The sequence below is a fragment of the Rhamphochromis longiceps genome, linkage group LG2, assembly GCF_057381845.1.
Source record: "Rhamphochromis longiceps isolate RC_006_pf linkage group LG2, R_longiceps_female_GT1.1, whole genome shotgun sequence".
Lineage (NCBI taxonomy): Eukaryota > Metazoa > Chordata > Actinopteri > Cichliformes > Cichlidae > Rhamphochromis > Rhamphochromis longiceps.
This window is the reverse complement of record NC_140558.1, coordinates 27,252,637-27,275,097: the sequence shown is the minus strand read 5'-3', so window position 1 is coordinate 27,275,097 and position 22,461 is coordinate 27,252,637. Positions and strand designations below refer to the sequence as shown.

Sequence of the window (22,461 nt, the reverse complement as noted above, 5' to 3'; positions counted from 1 at the left end):
TGAACAGTAGCCTGCAGTGCAGTGGGTGCACTGTTTAAAAAGAGATGCTTGAGGACCACTGTAATGAGCACCAGGCCCTGGAAAGAAGGCACTAACACCAAAAGCGGGCATGTGTAAGTTTCCTGAAAAATGCACTGAGATTCAATTTTTGCTTGTTAGGCTGTAAATACATGTGGCAATGTAGCTGCTGCCGCTGCCTCTCGTGAAATTGTCCCATTATGTCCTCAAGTAATCATATATTAATACTGAGTGGAATATGCATTTTTCGAATAAATCCTACACCATGTTAAATATGTTTTAAAGTGACAATAATATGTAAATAGATTTAGATTAATAGAGGAAGTGCCCTCAATTGTGATCTGCTATTCAACATAGCATAGTTCAACATTTGGGATTCAGATGGTTTAATCGCTGTCACTGCTGATCCCCTGCATCTCATCTCGTAGTGCTGCAGCTGTGGCTGTAACAGCCTACTGTGGATTACTCTTCGGCATGCGCTGATAATGACCACTGACTTTGGCTGGGCCGTGAACGCGCGCTCCGCGAGCCACGGTCATTTCTCTATACCGTGTGTGTGAATGGTCGCTCCCTGGGTGCCGCTGCGCGCAGCCTTTACCGATCGGCCGTGGTTCAGTGTTCAGAGCATGCCCGCTCGCCCCGCCGTTTCTCGGGTCCGAAGAGAAGCAACGGAAGACGTGCCGTTTGCGCACAGCCGTATTCATCCGGTTTTGGTCCATTTTGGGGGTTTGCTTTTTTTCTTTTCCCCCCCTTTTTTTGCCAGTCAGCACTGTTTGCCTGTAACGACCACCAGCGCTGAACGGATGGTTCCGTTTGATTCCACGATTTTGGTGAGATGCTGAACTGGAGGCTCCTTGCCTGCCCTCTCTATCAGCTCATCCCCTCGTGCTGTCATCTCACTTCGCGTTCAATAGCGGCTTGACAGGATAGTCAGGGCAAAAACAAACAAACAAAACAAGAAAAAAAGAGCGAGAGAGAAGCATGCAATAAACAAGTGTCAAGTAGCTTCGGGCTGGTTCGGTTGGAGGGAAGGAAAAAGTTCAAGTTGAAGAAGGAGGATTATGCAGTGAGTGCCGCACGTAACTATAAACAGGTACGTGATATTTTGCAATGTATTCCTGTGGAAACGATGCTGCTGATTAACCCGCCAGCTTCTGTGACCGAGCAGCGCGCGCGCGCGCGTGTGTGTGTGTGTGTGTGTGTGTGTGTGTGTGTGTGTGTGTGTGTGTGTGTGTGTGTGACATGCACAGTCATATCTTGTGGCAAGTAGGAAGGGGAGGAGGGCAGCGCAGAGCGATGACATTGAGGTGCCTTTTATCCGAATATCATTCTGTAGTCCTCATGCGAGCCCTTGACGCTTGGCTGACATTGGTGATCGGGGTCATCTCCCGCGACTGCAGTGTCGTTCACGTGCCATGCGTAGAGACGTCCAAAAAATATAGTCCCGTCAATAATGACCTTATTAATTGCGGTGGACTTTTTGTGGCGTGAGAGGTTTCCACATGGCGATTCTGCGCTGCATATTTTTTTTAAAGAAATGTATTAACCCTAAAAGAGTCAGGGTGGACTGCGAGACCCCGCCGTGACTCGTGATGAAGAGCTCCTGTCCGACGCGTTTATGGCTGCCGCAGCGCAGCATCCTCTTTTCAGCGATCCCCGTAACGTGCATGAGAAAGTAACCTAAGTGAGTGCCCTTCGAAAAGAAACCAAAATCACGCTTTCAGTTCATAATAACAAACATGGAGCTGCTGGAGGGCTTTAATTGGCTGCTTGACTTGTCATTGCCTCTTGCCTCCCCTCCTCGGGACGGCAGCAACGATGCATTCCTCTCTTCTGTCTTGTGCACTGCACTTTATTCAGCTTCTTTCATTCATATTTATTCTGCTTGCTTGGTATTATATCAGAGGTGAGGGCAGAGGAAGTGTGAGCTTTCTTCTTCTGCTGCTGTTTTTGGTGATGTGCTCATGCACAGGATAGCTGCCCCCCTTCAAGCTGCAGCAGAACATAACAGTGTAGGACACACAGGAATGAGCATGAGTGAGACTTTTAGTTAAGGATTTCAGGCACAAAGTTTAAGGATGAATAAGGAAAACTTTTAAAGTCAGTTGTGTATCAAGCAGGGTGGCGAGGGATATGAGGCCCACACACCAGCTGTATATCCCAGAGCCTGGCAGTCATCGGCACCTTATGACATGAAACACACACGCAGACACACACACACACACATGCCGAGAAGATCTTGGTGATGAGACGCACTGTTGAGATTCACACTTCAATCTAACTGGTACAGTTTCTCTCTGCAGCCCTGCTATCTCCTCCTCCACCTTTTTAGCTCTCTTCAAGCCAGCCTGCGTCTGTGTGATTTCTGACGCTCTTTGATCTCTCTCCCGCTTTCCATTCCTCCATCTTGAGCTTTTGACAGGGGCGTAGAAATCAAAAAGGAAGCAAAGCCCTCAGATTTGCGTGGGATCACTTCTGACACACTTTTAAATGCATGCATATGGAAACAAGTGCATATGTTGCTCTCTCTCGCCATTTGTCTGGTTCGCTCGCAAGGACGAGTGCACAGGCTCAGCTGTTTGCCACAGTGTTTGACCTGCCAGGTGTAATCACGGCCAGTTTGCCGTGTTTGTGTGTGCATATAGTGAGACTCGGTCTTAAGTGCTAATAGGCGCTCACGCCGGAGAGCAGCAGGCTGTGTCAACCGCAATCTCCAGACTAGCCTTGACGGTGTCCTATTTGGCATGATGACACACACACATGCACAAATAGGCCTGAGATGCATAGAGTTGACTTAAGGGTCTGAGCACTACAGGTTCCCTGAGTCCATGTCCTTGCCGTCCCTTCACAACTAATCATCAAGATTAAGTCAGTGCTGTTGCCATGCAGATATTCTGCAGGTTGACTTCTACATAAATATGGCTTTTTATTTGTTAAATCACACATAGATGTTGTTGGGCACGATCTTTCTGTTAATCTCTCTTCTTTTTCCCAGTGCTCTATATGGGTTATATATTTATACATACATTTCACTGAAACACCTGTGAGTCCTGGAAAGAGGAGCATCAATCTTCATTAGCCTGCAATGAGGCTGGCCTTGTTGAATAAATGACTAGCATAGAGAAAGTGTGTGTGTGTCTGTGTGTGTGCGTGTGTGTTTGGCTGTGTGTACGTGTGCACTCGTGTGCGAATCTGTTGAGTCCTGTGGCCCACTCCGACCTGGCTGACAGATGACTGCAAGTGATTTCCAGGGTTCAGCAGATTAGGGGATTAAAAGACTGAAGGCTTCACACAATAACCCTAATGCATGTGCATGTCAGCAGGCACACGCGCATTTTGGGGGCTGCGGGGCTGTTCGGAGGTCAGCGATATCCAGTCTGACCTCTGTGCTGTGTGTTATCCCACACTGTGCAGGACTGTCCACAGTCACAGATGGAAAGCGCATAAGAAAATCTCAAAGGTTCGATTTCACTTTACAGGTGTGAACCCGTAGAGGTACTGAAAGCCTGGTTGATACATTTTGTCCTCCCCAACCAGTTCAGAGCTTACTTAGTGTTGGAAAATGAACCAGCATAGTAGCTGAATAGTTGTGACTAGGCCAGTGCAATTTTGTTGCCGATTTAGAGCCAAAAATCCCTTTTAAACACAAACCAGTTACCATTGTTTCCTTTGTTTTAATTCCTATCAACTAGAACTACATTGCACCATGTTAATTGATGTCACAGGAAAAAAGCTGCTTATATGTCTCTCAGGTATAATTACCTGAGAGCAGTAAAGTGCCTCTTATTTGAAGGCTTTCGCATGATTTCATGTGTTGACTGGCTTGGTTTTGGAAACAGCCATTTGCTGCTTGGTGTTAACATTTTTTCCCTTTACCTGGCCATTTCGACAGGGTGTGAACTGCTAAGCACTGTTGTTTCTGACAGCGCAACCATAGCAACATCAGCAAGTTTTTAAATAACTTAAATCCACAGGGTTCAATTTGGGATTCCAAGTTTAGATCTTCATTTATTTTTAAGATGCTTGGAAGAATGAATTGAGCAATCACACCCAGATAATCTACACACAGTTGTATCTTGAAGCATCCACTTCTTTTCCTGTTATAATAATCTGGTCGTATAAGGTTCGGAACAATTTGTGATGTTAATATATATATATATATATATATATATATATATATATATATATATATATATATATATTAGCAATTATTGCTGCTCTACAGTACATTAGACTATAGCACTTTATAATTTGGGAAAGAACAGGATAAGTAGTAACAGAGGACAAATAGCCTCTTGTCACTGCTGATTAACTAAGAACACTGACCTTTAGAGAGAGTAGAGGTAGGTGAAAAGGATGTTCCTTCTGTCAGAATATGCAGAGAGGGTGATTATGTTTACACTGTTGCTGTAATTGTCAGGACGTGCTAGTAAATAGAAAATACTAAGCTTGGTGGCACAGCTCTATTAGAGGCAGGTCCGCCCGGCCTTCCACCCTCCCAGTTATTTCACAAGCTCAGGGCTTTTTTTGCTTTTTTTTTTTTAGAGCCAAATATACAATCATCTCAGTGTCATAAATCCACATCCAGATAGAGAAACTGCTGCAGGAATGGGCTCATTCCTATGATACTGCCCTGTTTGGCCTCCTACACAGTAGAGTTTGGGCAGCATGACATACAACCGTGTCGGAAAGGCTTTTATAAGGACAGACTCAGTTAACCAGTTATGCTTCCATACTATCCCCCCTTCCTTTTTCCTGCCTCGTCTGGCGAGGCCTCACTTTGATCCATTCATGCTCGATTGTCCTCTTTGTGTTATATTTCAACATTTCAACTTTCAACATTAATTGTCCTCCTTTCAAGAGCTTGCCAAGGCATAGGTAGGAATAGCATGCTGTGGGTTTTTGAGAGGCTAAAATTACAAAGGCTTGCTAATGAAGGAGAAAATTATATTAATTGCAGTAATTGATTAATTGGTGGGTAGATGAGTAAGAAACCACAGAGTGTGAAAAAAACAATAGAAGATGACATATCCAGTGGCTTTCTGTTGAGATATTTTAAGGCTGGAGTTCATAAAAGGAAAGCTAAAATCATTATTAGTATTAGTATTATTATTATTAACCTCCTGATGTGATTGCAAGACTGAATTCAATTACGTTTGGTACCACTTTACGTGTGACGAATCTGCCAGTGCAGTTAAATTTTTTATGTTGAAGCACTTTTTACAAGAGCACCTCAATTAACAGTCCTCCTTAATGTCTGTGCTTCCAGTAGTCCCATCAAATTGAACCAAAACACTGACTCAACATATCATCTTAGCATCTCTCTAAAAGGCCATGACGCACATGGCTGTTGCTCCCTATTATCTAGCATTTTTCAGTGGAAAAAGAGAGATCACATTAACGTAGAGCATTGGATAGCTCTTTATCGCAACAAGGATTCTTAAAATAGCCACGAAAAAAAACATATAATAGGAGAAGATGACGGAGCAGCCAATACTTAGATCCCAACGTAACATGAATAAAATTTTAAAATGCATAATAGTCTGAGATTTGTGTTGTGTTGATCTTCTGTGATTTTTCCTAAACGTACAAGAAATTTGAAAACCATAAACTCATCGTTCATCTGGGATTTGGACACTCCTCAGAAGCCTTTGTGGCCTGTGATTTTATTTGACGGGTTTTTTTATGTGTGTGTGTGTGTGTGTGTGTGTTGCTCAGACTACACCGCTAAGCGTTACATGATGAGAGCGTATGCGTGTGTGTTTGCATGTGTGCGGTGTGTGACACCCAGCATTAGCTGTGCTTTGGAGAAAGTGACGCTCGTAGAGAGCAGCCTTCATCTTGGATTACCATGCTCATGGATCCTGTGGGTTTTTGTGTTGGAAGTGATGGCAGAGTGGGATAATATTTACTACATCTGTCTGACAGCTGACCGACTGGTTTTAACTCATCCCTCTCATGGACTCATGGCGCTTTGTGATGAGCTTCCTCCCTGCATTGAAGTGCAGCCAAGCACATGCGCCTGCTTGCATGTGGACAACGGCTGGTACCGAGCCTTTCATCATAACAAGGCTGTGTAAGACCATCAGTTTCAGCGGATGATGTGGGTGAAATTTGGAACACACAGAAACAAAGGCCGCTGACCAGTGAGTGATGTGTTCACTCATTTAGGTGCTCAGCGTTCATGTTGATGTTTCAGCGAAGGCGAGCACTGTCAGTCATCCGTCAGTGAAAATGACACCTACAGCACTGTGTATGAAACGGGCTGAAGGCTGATCTTTTTGCAAAGAAGTCATGGTACAGCTGAACATGCACCTTATTGGAAACGAATGAAACTGAATTTCATGGCTAACTTTCGCAGAGGAAACTTAATTGAAGTCACCAAGAAATAACATCCTTCGTCTGTTGGTCTTTGTTTAACAGTTCAGGGTTTTCTTTCTCAGTGTAGACAGTCTTTTTTCTTTTTAACAAGTTACCGTATTTCCCGGACTACAAAGCGCACCTGAATATTAGCCGCACAAGCTAAAATCAGGGGAAAATCCTGTTTTGTACATACATTAGCCGCACCTGACCAAAAGCCGCAGGTGTTTCAATATTGACTTATCATATGTAAGAGAATATGCACAAAGCGAATTGTCAGGAAAGAGATGGCTGTTTGGAGACACACCCCTTTTATTAATATTTTGAAAATCAAGTTATGGGTACATATTTGCACATGTGCTGTGCTTCATAAATGAGTAACAAATGTAGTACATAACAGTAACCTACAGCACACCAGAAAAATAGATTCAGACTACCTTTTAGGCTCAGGTGCAGTGACACGGCTTTAACAAGAAGAAAAGTCAGTCATTCACCACCATCTTCCTGCGCACTAAAACCACCAAAGTCCTCTTCTCCAGTGTCGGAAACGAACAGGCTCAGGATGGCTTCGTCATCCACTCTCAGCTTCTTTCCTTCGTTGTCACTTTCAAAACCAAAGATAATCCTCATTGTCATTGTCAGTGTCGGAGTCGAACACCCTCTGAAGGGCCGTGGCGGTGTCCTCCTCTTCATCATGCAGCAGTCCAGCCCTTCGAAATCCGTTGGTGATCGTGGATGTTTGCACACTTTTCCACGCTGTCAGAATCCACCGGTAGAGTTGAGCACAACTTGCTTTTCGCAAGTTTATCGCCGCTCATCATCCACGACTCCAGCTGAACGCATAGCGCTACTTTGAAGTTTGTTTTTCGCGCTACTTGTACGGCACTATGTTGCCTGGCGGATGGACATGTGACCAACATACCACCCTTGAACCCCGATCCTTCCGCCAGGCAACGTAGTGCCGTACAACAGCGGAACAAACAAAACAAATCGTCTTACGATATGACAAAAATCATGGACAATCTATAGAAAAGCCGCACCTGACTAAAAGCCGCAGGGTTCAAAGCTTGTGCAAAAAGTAGCGGCTTATAGCCCGACAATTACGGTACTAAAATTATTTCCTTCTGTTCCCGAGGAGTGGAGTTAATAGTGGGAAAGTCCTTATCTGCCTTTAAGAAGACATTGTGACCGGTTGAGTCATGCTCAAATATACTGCCTTTATTACTTAGACTTACAGAGTCATTAAGGCCTGACCCCATTGCTCCTTAGATCAGGAAGTGTATTAACAGCATTCATTGATGATACTTAAGGATCTTTTGTAAGAGTGAACTTTCGTAAAGCCCTCTGACCCAGGAACTATTGAATATTGTGGGGATTAGACAGGTATCCGCTTTAACCTTGTCTGGTCGAACATGTAGAGACTGAGGACAACTTCAAGAGGAAAATCAGCATTAAGGCAGTAAAGGGTAAGGTGCTCAGCCACCATGTGCCATTAGAACAGCTTCAGTATGCTTTGGGATTTATCCTCCAAGTCTCTGGAATTCTACTGGGGGGATGGCAAATTATCCTGCCCAAAAATATTCCCTTATTTTGTGTGTTAATTCCACTGGTGGAGATTATCATTTAATGTGTCAGTCCAAAACAGTTCCACAAGTGTTTAAGTGGACTGGGATATAAAGACTTTACTCACCAACTCATTCTGGGACCCCCTGGCACCTGTGCATGGGATCATTGCCATTCTGAATAAGATCACTTCCATCAGCATTCCCATATAGGATAAAAGTGGTCAATCAGAAGAACTTTGTATTGGTTTGCAGTGACCATTTCCTTCAGGGCACACGTGGAATGAGTGAATAGCCTTACTATAGGAATCAAGCATTCAGGTTTTATCTTTAACATGTCATCTATGTTCTCTAATAACTGCATGATAGCACTGATATAGCTAAGCAACGGACATGCACACAGTTTCAGACCAGTCAGTTGACAATAATCCCTTCCCTTAATATGTGGGATCATTCAATTCCATGCCTTTCCTTGGCCAGTGAAATAACTACAAACTCTTTGTGGCAGTCAGTGGAATCTGTATATTTAGTATACCATCTATCCATGTTCTCTCTGCCTCTCTCTGTCTCTCTTTCTAAGCAGACATGTCTAGTTACAGTCTAAAATGGCCTTGTGAAGGAGGATAGGAGTTAAGATGGCATCCCCAGAGACTTTTCAGAGAAGTAATTTAATAAACTGTTATATTTTCCCACTCCACAAGGGAAAGGGGATAGACTCAGAAAAGTAATGAAACTCAGCTGTTGAATTTTTAATATTAAAGAATCAATTTCCTATTGCTGAACACAACTAAGTAAAAGGTCCTTTCTTCCACATGCATTGCAGCTCGCACAGAATAGCATTGACTTATGGCTGGCCTCCTGTTCTCACTGTGGGAAGATGTAAAGGTTTGATGAGAACATTTGTTGAGCAGCATCTTCTACCTCCCGTCCACCCTTGAATGTTTAAGCACCAGCTGGAAGCACACGTTGTCCTCACCTAAGTCCCTACTCCAAAAAAGAAAAAGAAAAAATGGACTGGCTATCGCAAGCATAAGTGCACTTTAAAAAAAATGTTAAACGCACCAAAAGCATTTTCTGAATTAAGCTGCAATCCATCTGAAGGTCAAGATTTCACAGTGTGTAGGTACATTTGCAGAATTATGAAGTTATACATGGTTTACACTGCTTTCATGTAGTGCTGCAAAAAAAAAGAGAGAAGTCATCTGGATACAATTACTGGAAATCATTTCTTCAGATGTCTTGGCTGTCTTAACAAATAACCAGTCAGCCATTCAGTCTTTGATTCCTTAAAAAAGGGGTCTTCCAGGAAAACGTTTCACTTATGCATAGGCCAAGGCAGGGTATGCTGAAAATATATGCAAAAATAATGCCTTTCAAAGAAGTGGTCATTCAGACCTTGTGCTATATATATCTATATTTTTGGGATGCAGGATTAACAATAAAAACACACACACACAATGTGTTACAGTTTCTGTGGTTTAGGAATTTGTGGAAGTATTTAAAGGCATTTATTAATGCTTCCCAGCATAGACAGTATATATTGCATGACTATACAGCCAAGTCAAACCCAAATTAGTCCACAGTAGTGATGCTCTTGTGGTTACTGCAATGAGATGAGGCTGGCATCTTTAGCATTTTTGTTGGAGTTAGCTAAAGTGGCTCTGATTCTGTTTAAAATAAAGACTTTTAGAGCATCCATCTGCTTCTGCGTGTCTCCAGCAGAGGCAGCTGAAGGCCAGCATTTTCCTCTTTTTTTTTTCTTTTTTTTTTGCTAGTTTCTTCTCCCATTTGTAGCTTGCATTGTCTTCTTTTTACCTCTCTTTTTTTTTAAATGGTTCTGACCTTAACAGGTTTCTGTAACATCTGATTGATGCTGAACACTGGTATTTGATAATTAGCGCAGTTTCCTACCTTTCCCACTTCTGTCAAAGCATTCGGCTGTTTGTTTACTGCAGATATGCAATGACACTCCTTTTACCCTGACTCCACTGCTACGTGAGGGAGACAGAGAGAGAGACAGAGAGAGAGAGAGGTCAGGTGATGATATATGACCGCGATGCTGCATTCCAGCACAGGATGATTAATCTCTTCTGGGAACACTTCACGAATACAAGTTTAACCTAGCTCGGCCTTGCACATGCCTGGACGCACACACGTGCGGGCGTGCGCACGGCACAGCAAACACACACAGGTGTAAACACGCGCACACTCTGCATGCTTAACAAGCTGGACATAAACGCTGGGCCAGAGTGCATGTAGTTGTGTTTGTATGCAATTCATGTGCAACTACCCTACCTTCCCCTTCCCCGACCCTCTCCACCTAGCATCCAGACAGATGTATTCACACAAAATCACACTCCCATATACACCCATATCCTCTTTTTTTTCGTCTCTGCCTGCCTTGTTCATTCTGTCTTTTCCCCCTCTATTCTCACTGGCCTCAGTGGTGCAATGTCTCACATTCACCCCTCTCCTCTTTTGCCTTGTCCATTCATCACAAACAGTCACAGATGCTCACACTCACACAGGGAGAAAGAGAGTCAGAAAAGGGAGGGAGAGAAAGAGTGCAAGCTGCTCTGTATAAGGCCATTTGGCTCCACTAACAGTGAGCATAAGGCTATAGGATTAGTGCTGCTAGGTGCTAACAGCTTCAATGTCTTAATAAGCACAGAGAAAGGCAGGATCTGGCCCTCTTTGTGCGATACAGTTGTGTCTATGTACATAAGTGTGCATATTCAGGTGCTCTGCACAGGTACAAATACTTTTTGGCAGTCCTGGGCCAGCACATTGAGAGGATAAGTGTAAATACAACGGGCTGCATCCGAAGCTCCATTACTTGAGCGCACTTCAACAAATTGTTCCGCAGTTGTACTCATTGAAACACAGAGGGTGGTTGAACACATCTTTATTTTAATGAAGTCATTTATTGTAATGGAGAGCATTTACAGACAACTGTAGCTTAGATTCCTATGCTTTTGTCATTTCTGCTTCTCTGCCTCTTTACATAGTAACAAAGACACAGAGCTGGCTATAGCTGCGAATGCAGTCCATCTTCTTTCCTGGGATTGGATGGGAGGGTGGGCATTGGTGGGGGTGGGGATATGAGTTTTGTAGAAACACACTGTCATGTAATCATGTAATTAAATGTTTCTAGCAAGACAGGAAGACTTGAACAAATTCAGGATAAAATGAGCATCTAACACCAAAGCTTTTGACCATTAGCTTTGTAAATTGTGGTTAGCTTTTTATCCAAGACTACACCGATGGAGCAGACAGGGACCGGAGTCTGCCCATTTTTAGCATTATCATCCCTTACCAGTGAGCAGCCATTCATAATGTTCAATTATGAGTGGATCTATTTCATGCATGCGCAAGCAAATAGTCACAGCTTCACGCTAAAGTGTCATTAGCTAAGTCCACCAGAGTAAGCTATGAAAACGTTCATAGCAAAAAACTAGTCAGACTATTAAATCAAAAGAAGACAAAGTGGCTAAAGCTAAAAGCCATCTGGAAAGGATCAAAGCAGTTACGAGGGAAATTATGGAGACGAACAAAAAAGGGGGAAACGGTCAATGTCCTGTTATCTGGTGAATTTACATACATCATTTTTATCAGTATGTATATATAAGTCCCTGACATTTGTTTTGTTACATAAGTCTATTTCTCCTGCTTTTGTTAAGGTGGTAAGGTAAAAATAGATCAAGGTCGGTGTACAGCAGCTCATTTTCAGTTCAGTTTTGGTTAAAGCACTTTATTTGAAATTGTTTAAGTGAGAGAAGATTGTAGAACAGGCTGCAGTTTGGGGGGGGAAAGTTAGAAAAAGCTGATATATGTTTGCATGTGCTGTCAGGTACAGTTTTTAAAAGTAAATCAGAATCAGGAGAAATTTTTCTCTCTAAGTGTGGGAATGTAATTGATGTCTACCCACATAGGTGTACCTTATGTATAGCGAGTCTCGATTTATAAGCTATTGTTGTTGCACTATAATCAGTAAAAATGTTCTATATTTTTATCATTAATGTTAGTCTTATCCACCATGGTCCGACCTGTGGTTAGCGGTGGTGAGAAGCATGCTTTTTAGTAAAGCTTCTTGCTTTGCTAAAATACAAAACATGAAGCCATTATTAGTATCCGATTGTTCAGTCTGACGTCACTAGCCGTGTCTGGGTCTAAACTCCGCTGCAGGTCCATATATCAAACGATCACTATGGCATTACTGAGAGTTGAAAAACTGTCTAAAGTCTTTCATCTTTAATAAAATGATCAGCGTTCTGCTCTACCAGGTGTAACAATTGAGTTTAACATCCAGGCATCCATGAAAACGGAATTTATGACATCGGAGTTAGAAGTTAGCAGGGAGTTAGCTCGCTAGCTTCTATCTAAATACAATATAGCATGTCCTGACTGCGGGGTTTTGGAAACAAATTAAAACGTACAGCTCTGCTATCACTTCCAGCATAAATGAAGACAGAAAACTAAACAGCAGTGACGTTTGTAGGGTTACTGAAGTTGGGCTAGCTGGTATATAATGATGTGCTACGTGACCGCTAGCGACACAGCTATGTTAGCATAATATAAACAAGCTAACTTTTTTTCCACTCGATAAAAGTTAACGTGAGTGTTCTCGGTGGTCAGGAACAAATGTAATCGCATGGCAGGATGCTGTAAAAGGACCAAACTTCAGCCAGGAGAACAACTGAGATAATCCATCCACAATACGAGGTTAGTCATTCATATACTGCTGCATGGGCTGGGCTGTAGTTACATCCTAAGGTTTTAAAAACTGAGCTTAAATAAATGATTAGCGGTAATAATAGCCGAGGGAGGTCAACAGGGATCACTGACTGTTTTAGGAGCTTTTTGAGATCAAATAGAAGAAAATACATAACATTAAACATGTTAACAACACAAAAGCCATATTAAACGCAGACTACTTTAGACCCGGAAGTAGGATTCGTCGCGTCATCACTGAACAACCGGATAGCAGTTTACAGAGCTATTAAACCAACTTTCATTATTTAAATTAAGAAGTCAGTAAAGACTAATTGGTTCAATCTGAACTGCATTCTGTCCTCTTGGTGTCGACTTTAAGGAGTTTGGAGTCAGTTGCATAGCTCGAGAAGTTGAAGATTGGAAGCATTTAACTTGCAACCTGAGTTTAAATGAGGTTATTACTTTTTTTATTACTCCCAGCTATAATTAAAACTGATCTGCCACCGAAAATGCAACAGCAGCCCTGTTTGCATTACGTCGCATGTGCATGTGAAGGCAATTTGGAGTGGTGGATTAATGCAAGTTGGCAAAAGAGAAGCATACGTATCTAACGTGAACATATACTCGCAGACGATTGTGTGTTTTATCTCTTTGGGTGTTAATCCTTTATATAGCACCAGCTTAATTCATAACATAAGGAGTGTCCATTATCAAATGCAAAGATTTGGGAGAGCAAAATAGTACTGCATGAAGGGGATGAAAGAGAGTAATGTAATCCTTTGTGAAAGTGCCATCATATCACCCAGCCCCACTCAATCGCCTCACCAGCAACAGAATAGATGAATGTCCTGGATGATTCTAATCTCATAACCCGCATACACACATTATACACACGCACACTCACACACAGATGACTTGTCTACACCATATTCATATTTGATGTTATTACTATTCACTCATGTGAATAGTAATAACACGAATGGATGTAATGATGTTATTGGACTTGAAAATGCCCTCTGAGACTTTTGTGTGTGTGAATGTGTCTTCTAAAAATGTGATCTTGGCATGTTCGACTTTGCCAGTTATATTTGCAACTCCTGCACAGAACATTCGCACTTAAGGTTAATGCCTCGGTTTTTTATTATTACCACATGTTGTCGCGTCTCAAGAGTTCTTTTGTTTCTATAAGTGTCAAGCCCTGATGGAGCTCGCGGTGCGGTGTGACACTGTGCATAATAAGGGCACTTCACGTTCACCGTGTTTGTGCGGTTGTATCTAGGCAGAGCGGTCTAATCTTTAAGTCCACTTCTCTGTTTTCTTTACCCTGCTGTCGCTCAACATTGATTTAAGAATATAGCCCTATTTGCACGGAACGCCACGTAATAACTGTTGAGCCTCTTGAAAGACAGCAAAATGTTCCTTATCGCACTGCGTGTTATCCATCTCATCATCCCGATGTCACTCTTCTGATAGATTTGAACCTGCTTTCTGTTACTTGGTCTGCATACTGTGTAAAGACATGAGCCTCTTGATAATTTCCAGCAGAGCCTCTTTAACTCTGATGTAGGAAACAGACAGAAGAAAGAGGTGGAGGACAGCAAATAAAACTTTGAAAAACAAAAAAAGAGACACCAAAATCACCAAAATGTACAGGACTAATAATATTACTGGACCTCTGTGTTTGGTGAAATGTGGTAGGTCATCTGTGGTGGACTATTTTACTTATCAGCTACAAAAATCCCACATGAGCACAAAAAGCCTAAACAAACCTGACATTTTTTAACAAATAATTAAAGGTTGGCATATGTGAACAGCTGCCAAGAGTGGTTTGGGAAAGACTGCTCACAGGAGGAGGATTTGGTTCATAATGTAAGGTTTTCTGGATGTTTCAAGTTTTTAATTGTTTGTTTTGAGTGAACTTTGAATGTTGTCAGTGATGATAAAATTCTAGTACTGCCTGAAAACAACCAGTTGATAGGAAATAATATGTATTCCCCGACTGGTTGACAGTTGGTTGCAGGAGGTTGCTTGTTGGAAATTTGCTTTGCCATGGTCATCCATGGAAGGCACAGACTTGTCTCATTCACCTTACCATCTGCTCACTGGGAGGTATTCAAACTGTGAGGACTGCGATGCAAACTGGAAACAGAGACCATTAAAAATAAAAGTTTGCACCTTTTCAAATGTCTTAATATCAGTCTTTACTTTGAAGGATAACATTCTTCAGTTGGGGATCTCTGTACAAACTATGGGTGACTGTAGCAATCTGCTCGCAACCAAAGCAATTACAAGGAGGTTTTTTTGTCAGCTAATCTCTAAACTATCCAATTGATGTGTGACTTATAGTTACACAAACCATCTGCTGAACTCTAAAGGTTGTGAGGCCAGTGAAACAGTGTTATATGTAAATATATTATCTGCTTATATGGCCAGAAACTGACCAATTGTGACACGGGATCCAAAAAAGCCAGCACAGAACAAGAAAACGCCTGTGGCGATAATGCTGTGTGGATTGTGATCAATTGATGGTTTCTCATAAACTTGGTGACGTTTTTTTCAAAAGTTTAGTAATTTACAAACACACTACAGGTGAGTATTTATCAGTAATTCAAAGAATGGACACAATTAAACATTTTAAAGTAAAAGACTGAAAATAAACCAAACTAATATGGATATCGTAGACACACAAAATACATATATACTAAACTGATTGTTATTTGATTGAAAGTAATTTATGTTAGAGCTAAACTGGGCTCCTAATGAACAATTATTCTTCCTGCTGCAACCTGCAAGACAGGCGTTAATAGCTTCTTTAAAACTATCCCTGTGCAATATATTAAATACATTAAAGTCATATAGTGTTTTTTTTACTAATCCTTCACACCAAAAGCAGAAAAGATGTGAAAGAAGATATTTTCAGTGATATAAAAGAAAAAGGAAGGGTAACATAGCATTAACATACATAACATAATGTCTAGTAAAATGACTTCAGCTCTAACTGAGTCGTATCCACGAAGTTTGGTGGCAGCAGAGCTCGGGTCTGTGATTAGACTCTAAATGAGAAATTTGCCTCGAACTGAATCACCTCAAATATCATCTGCTATAAGGTCAGCATAAGATATGTGAGAAGGCTCAAGTTCAATTTAGAGGAGTGTGTGTGCTTTGCTTTTAACTGCTCAGACTATATCTTAGAGCAAACACTTGCATCCTGTGTTATTTTCATGGATTTAGTTTTGTGGATTTTCATGGATTTAGTTGGTGAAGGCGCACTGACATAATCACTTAAACTGCCTTCATGTTTATTATGTCTGCCAGTATAATATTTTCCTCAACATGGATTTTATAACCCCAGAAAGGAGCTAAACCCAAAGAGAGTTTGAAGCAGAATGTGAATACTCATTAAATCAGAGGTGCAAGAGCATGAATGTATTAAGTGTTTTCATGGACACGATCACAGTCCATCGAAAACCTCAAGGACGTTTTGAATTCTTGCTTTTTTCCTACCCGAAGCCAGCAATTTTATTTTATTTTATTTTTTTGTCTGCTCCCTTATGTTCCTTTTACATTTGTGTAAAAGGATAAAAACATACTGTGTGCCAGGATTTGCACTCGTGTAAGAGTTTAACAATATTAGGGTCGCAGCTACTGTCAATTAAATGATGGCAACAATTGTTGCCACCAGCCCCTCTCACATCCTGATACCTTGATCGCTTCTGACAGAATGTTTTATTTCCTGCCAACCGCAAATCTGTGGCTGATGTTTGGAAGGCGAAGCTTGGAAATACAATAAAGTCGTATATCTGTACGTTTTCATTCTTATGAACCACATTACATTTGTCTCCTGAGGTTTTGTTATTAAATCTGCCTCAGTACTGCCACTGTATAACCAGATGCTTTTATATTTCTGGCACAAAATAATGCCTTCCATTCATTTGAGTCATGTTTACTTGGGAAAAGGAATAAAAATGGAGTTAAGACTACATACGTTTTATATACCACCAGCAGGGTTTGTGTGGATGCTCAGCTGAGTAGCTTATCACCTTTGTTGCCTTGCATCTTCTCTTTGAAAATTCCTTCTCTAATAAAAAAAAAAACATGTACTATAAAATATGAATACTAAACAATAACCGTAAAAAAAGAAGAAAGAATCAGCGGAAAAATAATTTGACTGCATTCAGACATGTTTTTGTTCCACAGCAAGGACTACGACAGAGCTTTTAAACTGTTAGATTCCTGCTGCTTTTTAATATCTTGTGTGATCTATTTGTGTCCTAAGCTGCTAATAGCTAGAAGGAATCAGGGGAACACAGCAGGGGTGGTGCTCAGATAATGGATTGGTTATTTTATGTTTCTCCCCCAAAAAAGAGATTTTGTGAATTTGTCTCCCCCCCTCTTCCTTTCCTTTATTTATCACTTGTCTCAGTTTTGTTTTACTACAAAAAAAACAACAAAAAGATTTTCTTCTGCGTTGGAGTGCTATAAAAATTCAGCATCACAGTTGTTTAGAGGAGTGCTGGAGTTGGCACTACTTAGCTCGAGCAAAGACAGAGCGTAATGTTTTTTGGTAAATCAGTGTAGGATGGAATTTCAGGACCCTGCACTTACCCTCGGCAAGAGGATATCACTCTGAGTGAGCTGAACTAGAGGAACACTGGCCCAGTGGGCGAGAGCGATTTTCGAGAGCGCTGAAACTCTATTCTCCATTTCACAGTCACAGCACTGGCATAGCTGTGATAACAATGTGCCCTAAACCTGACTTATGTTCTTATTTATTCTGTGTACCCCTCAATTCCCTGACAATTATTCAGGGGGGAAAAAAAATAAAAAAGTAATTGCCGGCATTGTACGTGCGCGCCAACTTGTCGGCGGTGCAGCAAGGCAGAGCTGCAGCCAGTGTGCTTAATCATACAATTTAGAAACGCGTGAGAGAGAATTAGTTTCAAAACCTGCTCCTGACGACTTCAAAGTTTTAAGGATGGCCAGCGTGCTAACTCTCCATTAATTACTGATATAGAATGAAAAAGTCAAAACAAGTTAATGGATGTCTTTTTGGAGTGGGAATCGGGGGGGGGGTGTAAACTGCGCCTCTTCACGCAGTTCCACATGACTAGAGAAGACAGAAGTAACTGGCAGAGGACTGGTTTATGAATTTGCGAGACACTTGATCATCTATAGGGACCAAACAATTCTCTGAAGTAAACACTAAAAGCTGTAATGTTGGGCGATGTTGCATAAATGCTTCAGAAACGCCGTGCTTGTTATGGGCTAGCCCAAACCTCAGTGGACCAATTTAGACAGCCTTATAATGGCATCTCTAATGCTCCAGTCTACATGAAAATAAACAAGTCTGTAAAAAAGAATATTACATTCACCGTATTATTGTTTATTCCCAAAGAAACAAATTGATCTTTTTATGACATTGAATCTATAAAGCGGGGCGTTTGCTATTTTTTACAGCAGTTACCAAAGACAAACTAGTGAGCTGGGCTTTATCACTTGCAGTGTGGATAGAATTTTTAAAGCCGCCCGATTTGTTACACCTGCTGTGAATGGGAGGGTTGTGTGCAGGTAGAGCCTGTGTCGCCATTCATTTGAGTGTTTTTCTATGTGGGGGACTGTGTGTGTGTTGCCTTTCAGTCGTGAAGCATGGCTGATTCCCTGATCCAGCAGGTTAAGGAGGGCTTTGGCTCTGTGCTGCTGACCCATCTGGACTGTTTGCTGGTTTTCAGCTTCATCCCCGGACTACAGGCGGAGTGCTCATCTCTGCTGCCTTTACTTAAATCAGACCTCCGGCATTACAGCTGTGGCGAAGTTTTGTCGGTGATCGACCGAAATTACCTCGGACAATTTTTATGTGAATCACAATATGCGATATGCGAGTAATCCCACGGCAGATGCAGCTCTTGACTCAGACATAGCGGCACGCACACACACGTCGAGACGTAAACAGTACAGATGGATAACTCAAATTATTTTTCCATATTTTTTTCTGTTTTGTGATAACGCTGATCCTTCTCAATCTGTCATTGGTGACTTTACTGCCTGTCCAAATACCGTATCTCTGCTGCTTTCCTGCCCGTCTTATCCTGGAGCTCAAGCTTGATGTGACCCCTGTACACACGCTACGAGAGCCAAAGAGGATCAGTGCTTGGATCCGCTCAGATTACGACCTTCTTTGTTATTCTCTCTCTGTCTCTTTCTGGCCCTCCCTCCTTTTCTCTTGTCCACCTAGCCGCAAATGGCAACTCCATCCAGAAGTTTGGACAAGGACAAATAGTACAGGAGGTACACACACACACACATGCACACAGAGGTAGACACCGCTGCAGGGGCTGGGTAATGTTTGAGGGCCAGAATAATGTCAGCTGACCAAGGCCTTGGTGGCTCCCAGTCATCCATGGCTGCCAACTTCAGTAACATCAGCTCCACTACTCAGTAATAGGACAAAGGCAGCCCTCTTTTTTCTGAAGCTTTTAATAGGTCAGCTCTGTGTGTGTGTGTGTGTGTGTGTGTGTGTGTGTGTGTGTGTGTGTGTGTGTGTGTGTGTGTGTGTGTGTGTGTGTGTGTGTGTCTGAATCAAAGACTGACAGAAAGAGAAGAGGAGGAGCAAAGCATCAGTGGGACTTTGTGTCTTTTTTGTGACTTGAAGGGAAACACTAGCAGGTATCTGTGCAGCAGAAGATGACAGAAACACGGTGGTGGGTGACATAGCATATACTTTTACCACAATGAACTGGATCGATCTGGAGTAGCAGAAAATGTCCTGCCTGTAAAAGTAAAAATCTACTGGATCTCAAAAATTATGATATGACTTATTTCTAAGTGACCCTTTTTCTCCATGCTGCGCCACTACAGCCAATCTCTGAGTTCCCCCATCCTGCCAAAACCCACTTTAACCCATGGTGGATATCAATAAAAAATAATAAACGGCTAGTTCCTGGAGGCTATAGACCAGCTGTGTGTGGTATAGCTCACCCAGAGACTCTGCCCATAATGTCATAAGTTGAGTTGGATTTGGGCTACTGCAGTTGCCATGCGTTGCCAAGGAAGAAGATATTGTGTAAGGCAGGGGTAGGCAACCTTTTTGATGACGAGTGCCATCTAAAATTTCCCTCAGAAGTCAATGTGCCATATGATTGCATTAGCAATAAATTTAATAACGCTCTATATTAACAGTTGCTGCACTGAGCGGACAGCTCCTGAGGCATTTGAAGTGTCAGAATGTGGAAATTTCAACATCTCCTGAAAAAACTGACAGCTAGCAATGCCCCTCTCACCAGTAGGCTAGGGGATTTTTAGCCAATTACAAGTTGAATCTGGTAGTTGGGGTTGTTAGCTAAGATAAGGTCATTAAGAAGTGGCACAACTAATGTATCTATGCGAGCTAATTTGCAATGTGCACTGCTGGCCCAGCCATTTATTTTTTAATGCACCCTGGGACTGGGACAAAAAATGGGCCCGGGCATTTTGACCAGAGACCGGCCCACCAGGTATTAAAGCCATAAAGCCTTTGAATGAAAACAAACGCTGTTGTGACAGTGATGTACAGTCTTGTTGGTATATGTATGATTTCTATACGTTGTATATCAGATAAAAACATTGGTTGTAAGATTCAGATAATTATTTAATAAAAATGAAACATTTTAAATGAGAATAAGAAAGAAAAGTATTTCTTTGTGCCCCCCTGTTAATGCCCTACCTGGCCCCCTGGCAAAACTTTCCTAGACCCGCCCCTGCACAGTTACCAGCTGTCAGCTACACAGAAAAGGATCCTGGTGTTATTTATCTCTCAGAAACAGTTCATAACTTCCCTTCAACTCATTCATGTCACCTAAAAAGTAAACCTGTTTCTCCATCACCTGTTCAGCTCTGGTGATTCAGTAAGGACATCTCCTGGTTTCATCTTCATGTTTCCCTCTCACCAGATAACCAAACCGATATCATGACCAGCAGCTTTTACAGCTGTGGATCCAGCAAACATCAGCTGATACTAGAAATTAATATTAAATAAATTCTAACAACAGCTGATCAAGCTTAAACGTGCTGCTGCAAAGTGGACGATAAACAAACAAGAGAGAAAAGCCGATCAGCTGATCATTGATCAGTTTCATGACTGAATGAGAGAAGAAGAGGCAGCTGTGCAGCGTAAAGACAGAATAAATCCAGCTTTGTGTCTTTTTCATTCTAGCTGAAGTCCGGGACAAACTGTGCTCCTTTTCAGCTCAATACGAAACGCGTAATATTTTCTCTGAATACGGGACGATTCCGTTTGTACGGGACGGTTGGCAACTCTACTAACTAACCTTATGAATAACATAAAGTTCACCAGTAACATCACAGCACCCACCCAGCTGTATAGAAACTGTGTCATGCTAGCTAGTACGCAGTACCAGTTATTGTAACTGAGGGTAAAAAGTCAGCACAACGAAAATAAACTCCACCTAAACTTGGTTTATATCTGACCCAGATAGACTGCAGGTCATAACTTATTACCTGAAGTTCAGTTCACCTGATACTCAGACCGGCGGCTGCCTCGGGTCTCTGCTCCTCCTGCCTCCCCTTTCCCTCATCCACCTGGCCTCTTGTGGCAGCTCCGCCATAGCCACCACCAAATAAGTTATTTTTACACATCTGCCAGCATCTGGCCAATCAACCACCTTTCATTGTTTATACTGTTATAAAATAAATAAATAAATAAAAATCATCGGCCCATAAAAACGAAAAATCACCATCGGCCCACCGAGCAAATGCCCAGTATGCTCAGTGGCCAGTCCAGCTATGGTTGTGCCATCAGTTAACCCTTCGCGTGCCAACCGTGGCACGCGTGCCCAGGGTTGCCGACCCCTGGTGTAAGGTGATAGGAGTTTGTCTAATTCTCCTGTGCCAACTCTGAGCCATTTTTTCCCCATTAGGAGTAACTAGAGTTTTATGAGTGAAATACTAATACTGTGCAGTAGTCTTACAATCTTATCAAAAAAATTAGGAATTGAAAAAATGAACAAAGAATTGTGTTCCCTTATTTTGAAAGAAAGCTATCGTGGCTTGTTGTTCGTCATTACCAAGCAGCTAGATTTGTAGCGAGGCAGTTGAGGAAGTTGGGTGGAGGGTGAAGCACTTAGGATTCGTATGATTTGTTGCAGGATCGTTTCTCTTAAAGCCTTGCTGCAGTTACTGGGAATGGGGTCTAATTGCAACCCTGTGGTACCTATTTTGGGGGGTCTAATTTTTCCTAAAAGACTATGATTAGTTAGAAACAGCTTTATTTCTGTGTAAGAACCGACTAATGTTCAAGTTAATCAGCCAATGGCTAACAATCAAGCGATGAAACACAGGCTATGATGACGGTATCTCAGTGTCCTCAAGTATATTCATTCAGGGTGTCTCTATAGCTCACCTGGTGAAGCTGGTGGCCTGTATACTGCAAGCAAGAGTCCTTGCTGCAAGGGTCTGTGTTTGAGTCTACTCTAGACAACATCATGTAGGTCATTCCCCCACACTGTCGCCTTACTTTCCTGTATACTCTCCACTCTCCTGTTGAAAAAAGGTTAAACGGAAAAAAAACTTACCATGATCTTTAACTTCTAGCTTATTACTTCTGTTTATTACTCTTTGCAGTGTGCTTTTTTCAGCATCTCAGACTGGATGCTGCACATATTTTACCTTTTTCTAACCTCTAGGTATTCCCGCTATCAGTGTAAAAAAAAATGCAATCCATTATATATTCACACTTATCTTCACTGACCAACAATACATTTCAATTTGTGTAGAAATAGTCATGGTATGTACTGGAATCTGACGTTCAGGTTGA

General features: G+C 41.9%; 1 protein-coding gene across 1 annotated transcript in view; it reads left to right on the top strand.

Moving 5' to 3' along the window:
- The first annotated feature begins 540 nt into the window (after positions 1-540).
- Positions 541-22,461, top strand: part of tenm2a (teneurin transmembrane protein 2a) — a 220,521-nt gene continuing 198,600 nt past the window's right edge. Inside the window, exon 1 of the mRNA XM_085420831.1 lies at positions 541-1,111. The gene's annotated coding sequence lies outside the window, so the exon portion shown is untranslated. The remainder of the gene's footprint in view (positions 1,112-22,461) is intronic.